A 6221-nucleotide genomic window follows, 5' to 3' on the forward strand; every position below is an offset into this window, starting at 1 on the left:
ACCATCAGTTGGAAATTCAGGATCTTTGGGATAGATATTAGCTGATTTGCTAACAACCTGCAATACCGACATATAGATTTTTAAGTTTGATATTAATCGCTTAAACTATGAATCATGGAGCCACGAATACCAGACAATATATGCTAGTATCTGTATTGGTGATAAACATAGGTTCCAAGAGGTTCACCTTTGTTCCTGATTCATAGCTAATGGTGATCTCATCATCTTTAGATTCAAGGATTTCTCCATCTATCCAGGCTTCATCAGGGTCCTCAACCCAAACATGAGATCCAACAAAATAATTGAGTTGACCAGCCTGTACATTAATCCAATAGGAAATAAGTGCTTCTATCATCACATGTAGAATCTTGTTTGAGGTTATATTGGCATCATCATAATCAACTTTAACAATAATAGTGTATTCTACTTAGTTAAGCCCCTTTAAACTATAGAGCAAATGTCATCAATAAACAGAATAGAAACATATGCACTTTTGCATTCATAGTTTCATATTAAAAATATCCAATAGTGCAACCATATCTACTTTCTACTCCTAGAAAAACGTCGTTATGAGATGGATTTTCAAATAGATTTCAGACGGATTTTAGACACATTTCTAACTGAATTAATTTCAGATGCATTTAGATGGAATATATTTCATCTGAAATAGCCTAGTTGAGACTTGATATAATCAACTTCCAAGAAACTAAAATCAAATATATTACGAAGTGTTGAGATAGTTGTTAAAACGACTCTCCCCCAAGAAAATAACCCGAGTATGATTCATGGAGTCGTTTATTTGAGAGGCAACCAAACCCTTTAGAAGAAGAAAAAAGAGACGGATGTCTTGCTGCCAACTTGAGGATTAGTACATAGCGCGCCCAAAGGGCCTAAGCCATGAGGATACCTTGAGTCGTGTACTAGGGGTTAAAGCCCCTAATTATGGTGGGTGAGAAGAAAAAAAATCTGGCCAATTTGTTCAAGATTTGTGTAGTCCCAAGCTATGAACACCGAAATAAAACCTATTGGCCAAAAGCTTCTAAGAGAGACTTCCACATTCTAAACAGAATACAAAGTGAATAGGAACTACTTATTTAACTCAAAGTGAAACCTAATTGAATAAAAAGATCAAAACCTAAATACTATTTAAAGATAAATTAAAAACAGTAGATAATTACCATTGTTAGATGATATAATATGCACCCAATTCAGCTGCTCAAACCTGAAATTCCATCAATAGAATCTACCAACCAACTTGGAATATTCAATCTTCAAGCTTTTTTTATGACTCAATCAACCTCCAAGCTTAAATAATGTTGCAATGAGTAATTTCTCAATCTCTTAACTAAAATAAACTTGCCAATGATGTTGGAAGGTAAATGTGAAATATATAACAATAGCCGCGGGAAAATGTCGTTGCAGAAGAGGCTTCGCAATCACACAAGAAGAATTTACAACCTTATGCTAACCCCTCCTCTGCAACTATCTCCCCTGAATTATTTCCTTCCTTTGTTTGTTTCTAAGGCACAATAATAATCTTCTTCTTTTTCTCTGTACGTTCCTCAACAATGAATGTGTTATACCATAATGACATGGTACGTTATTATCAACATGGTCATGTTCATGTCACTCTACAACGTTGTTAAAACCATTCCATGCAAACCCTTTTGTTGTTGATATCCAAAATCTTCAACATCATCAAATAACATTTCTTGTGAATTGAAATTCTTAAAACATCATGTCTTGTCTTGTCTTGTCTTGTCTTGTCTTGTTGTTGATGATCCTATGACGATGAATGAAACCAAACAAAGAAAATGTAGAAAAAATCTATACCTTTGTTCAATAAAAACTTTCCTTCATCATCATGAATGTTCCTACCAGTTTGGTAGTTTTTTAACCATTGAATTGAATCTGAATAATTTTTTGATAGAAAAGAAAAAATTGTTTTTTTTTTTTTTGCAGAATTTAATTAACGGTTTAGAAAATGTTACTTTTTTACTAGTTGATGCAATGGTGGCATGTTAATTAACAGATATGAAGGAAAAACCGGAGATTCAACTAACTTTACTCACGTGCTGAAATCTATACACTGTTTTCTATTTTTATGCTTAAATTTATTATGTATAATTTTTGGACAAAATATTTGCAATTATATTATTATTATTATTATTATTATTATTATTATTATTATTATTATTATTATTATTATTATTATTATTATTATTATTTTGAAGAAATCAAAATGGAATATAATAACACTGACGGAAACCCTCTTTAGCACAAGGTGTACTAAAAAGGCCGCCCCAAAATACAATCAATCAGATAATAATATATACAAAACAATGATCAGTCGATACCCAAACATTGAAGGGGGTCCGACCACCATCTCTGAGAGCCAAAAACAAAGATAGTCTTTTTTGCTTTCAGCCACCAATATGAATAATGTTTAATCTTTTCCAATAGTTCTAACATGGAAGTCTGGATGTTATTAAAGATTCTGTTGTTACGTTCGGTCCAGATTATTCACACACACAAGAGCCACATAAGCTGCATCAAAGAACGACGCTTTGTCGAAGTTCCTAGAGAGTTAATAAACTGAATGAAATGATCACCAATATTATAAGGGTCAACTCCTGAAACTCCTAACCATTTCCTCATATGCTGCCATAAAGACCCAAAGGTGTCACAATGAAGGAACAAATGGGATGCTGATTCATCGTAACCACATCCTGCCACACACATTATTATTGTTGTTGTTGTTATTATTATTATTATTATTATTATTATTATTATTATTATTACTACTACTATTACTATTATTATTATTATTATTATTATTATTATTATTATTATTATTATTATTATTGTAAGAATATTTGGTGGCACATATAATATTTAAATGTATTAGGGCCATTATGTTAATTAGTCAAATTAAAATGGTATATTTCATATGAGATTTATGACTAATTAAAGATATAATTCCTTAGTAGCACAATGGAAAAAAAAATTAAAGATATAATTGTCAAGAAAAACATTGCGTAGATACCGTAAGTATTATTTCTATTTTTATGCTGGGTAGGAATATAAATTAATAAAAGTTTGATAGTCAAGTCTCTTTATGAAAGGGCATGTGACTATGATAAATAAATGGTCATGTGACTATGATAAACCTCTTTGTTTGTATGAATTGATACCCTACTCATGTACTATATTTGAATGAGTTGATTTACCACTGATTTTTTTTTTTTAAACTAATAATGCTTTCAAATTGAATGAATCGATTCACACACATTTTTAACTTTGACTGAATTGATTCACTCATATTTTTAATAGTTTTTAACATATTCATTCATTCTAGTCCCACAAAATTTCAAAGACAAAATTTTATCACTAGCATTGTTTATGATTTGAATTTTTTTAGTTACATAGATTAAGTTGGAACTTTGTTAGTTAGAGCGAGATTTTCTCAGGGTTACAATTTGGGGAAAATTGGACACCTAGGGCAAAGGATTGCGATCCATTCACCTCAACTGAAAATTGGGGTTTTCTCATTAATTTTATTAATTTTAGAATTGTCATCTTATCAAGGATTAAAGGAGGCTCAAGGGTTGAGTCGCTCATAGCATTGCTTGGACAAGTGTGATTCAAGGGAAGATTTGAATGAAATTCTTGAGATCAAGAATTGTGTTCAACACCAAAAATATTATAGAAAGATTGAAGTTCGAGGTTGAAACTTCAAATCAAAAGGAACGCCTTTTGGTGTACACATTGTATCAAATACATGTCATTCATTATTGAAGAAACACTATTAACATTCAACATTGTTGATGCATTTCTTATCATTGATACTTTATGACCATTTATGCATTATATCTGATCATGTTGATGTGATGTAATTGTTGCTTGGACATTAGTTTTGCATGTACACTTTGGGTCATTGATACAACCTCTTTTGCAAGGTTATTTCAACATTTACTAAGGTGTGTACGCTTTAGCTCAGTACGAATTTTCTTGTTTCTAGTCATACCTGATATTTTTCAAGACAACCGGCTAAATTTCAAATTTCTTCACATTCTTGAGATCTAACTTTAGCACCAAGCTTCATTGGTTACATTTTCTTTTAACCGATTAACTAATTGTTGAGAAATGTGATTATCCTTCGGTTCAAAAGGAGGACATGTTTCTCCTCGTAACCGTAAGAAAATAGTTCAAAGGAGACTTTTCCACTTGTTATGGATCATGGAATCCCAGGGATAAAGGTCATAGGGATCCGCTAGAGAGAGAGGATAGTAGTATTCATGTGGTAGATAACCATAGAGACTCATAGGAGAATCAATAGATTTGATAAAAGATGTGAATGAGTACAATGGTGAGAGCTATTTATAGAGGTGAGTTAGAGTAACTAACTCCCTAACTAACTTGCTTGCTCTCCAAGCTATCTAGATAACTTGCTCTCCAAGTTATCTTCACACTATATTCTAATAGTCCCCCTCAAACTCAAAGGGGGAAAGTTTACCAATTTGAGTTTGAAATAATTTGAAAATTACAATTTATTCTTACTAAGTAACTAAGTGAAATTGGGGGGTTAAAACAAGCAACTAACAAAAAAAAGAAAGGAAATGAAAAAAAAGCCCAGATTGAATCCAGAGGTGTTGAGCAAGCCCAGCCCATCTGAGAACATGTGAGGAAGCTTCAGACTCCTGAACCAAAAACGCTTTTGAACCAAAAACGCTTCTGAACGAAAACCAGCTTCTGAACTTGCTTTCTGAAAAACCAGCTTCTGAACGAAACAAGCTTCTGAAAACCACTGAAAACTTGCTTCTGAGCGAAAAAACCATGCTTTTAAATGAACAACTTGCTTCTGAATCAGAAAAACGCTTCTGAAGTTCGCTTCCAACAGACGTGATTCTGGAAAGAAATTGTGCAGATGCGGCGATCCAAACATGAATTCAACATCACTTTTGTTCTAAACTTGTGTGATCTCAATTGAATTTGAAAACCTAACTGAACCAAAATAGCTTTTGCCAAAAACGCGGTTTGCGATTCTGCGTTTTGTGTTCTTGATCTGTCGAGTGCTGAATTGAGATTGCTAAACAATACATCCTTCTTCTCAAGAGTTTCTATAATGGCGTGTATTGCTTTGAATGAAGACGGACCTTTCTTGCCTCGATCCCAAGGTATCCACCACAAGCGGAATTGGATTTGTCGAAGAACTTTGTAAACGAAGAACAGCGAACACGAACCAATGCTTCCACCGGGATCGAAATCGACGATTGATTCATCATGTAACTTGAGAAACAGAGGCTGATGATTGATGGCAGAAACAGATTGTTCAGACTGTTTTCCGACGAACAACCATAAGGCGAAAGGCCTCACGGCGGCGATGCCGTAAACAGAGCTCCTCAATCTCACCGGAGTTGCGTGTGTGATGAATTCTTTCGACGATACAGAGACATCGAAAACAGAATCGCAATTCTTCAATGTTGCTTCAACATCCTTCACGTAACCGTTTTCTTCGGAAGCAACGAACACAGAATCGTCACAATCGACGATGTTCTTGCAAGAATCAACGAATACGCAAGAAATCTCACCAATTTGGACGGAGAATCCATCAAATTTTGGTTCGATTGAAGGAGAAGAAACCGGAACAATTGGAGAATCAAAACCACCGAAAACGATGTGATTGTGAGAAGCTGAAGATTCAAGAATAGAAGAGGCAGAAGCACCGAAAACGATGTGATTGTGAGAAGCTGAAGATTCAAGAATGGAAGAGGCAGAAGCTGCTGTGAGAACTACATCAGATTCTTCATCTTCATCTTCACCAATTTCTGAATCGGAAGCGGAAGCAACATCATCATCTTCATCCCTAGGGTATCGCTCTAATACCATGTTATGGATCATGGAATCCCAGGGATAAAGGTCATAGTGATCTGCTAGAGAGAGAGCATAGTAGTATTCATGTGGTAGATAACCATAGAGACTCATACGAGAATCAATAGATTTGATAAAAGATGTGAATGAGTACAATGGTGAGAGCTATTTATAGAGGTGAGTTAGAGTAACTAACTCCCTAACTAACTTGCTTGCTCTCCAAGCTATCTAGATAACTTGCTCTCCAAGTTATCTTCACACTATATTCTAATACCACTTACCTTCTCAAGTGTATCAATAACGTCAAAGACAATACATGTTAGTCGAGGAACAATAACTCAAAAAACGTG

Source organism: Medicago sativa, chromosome 1 (assembly GCF_051527215.1).
Source record: "Medicago sativa cultivar Bolivia chromosome 1, Bolivia_mono, whole genome shotgun sequence".
In the NCBI taxonomy this organism is placed as follows: Eukaryota; Viridiplantae; Streptophyta; class Magnoliopsida; order Fabales; family Fabaceae; genus Medicago; species Medicago sativa.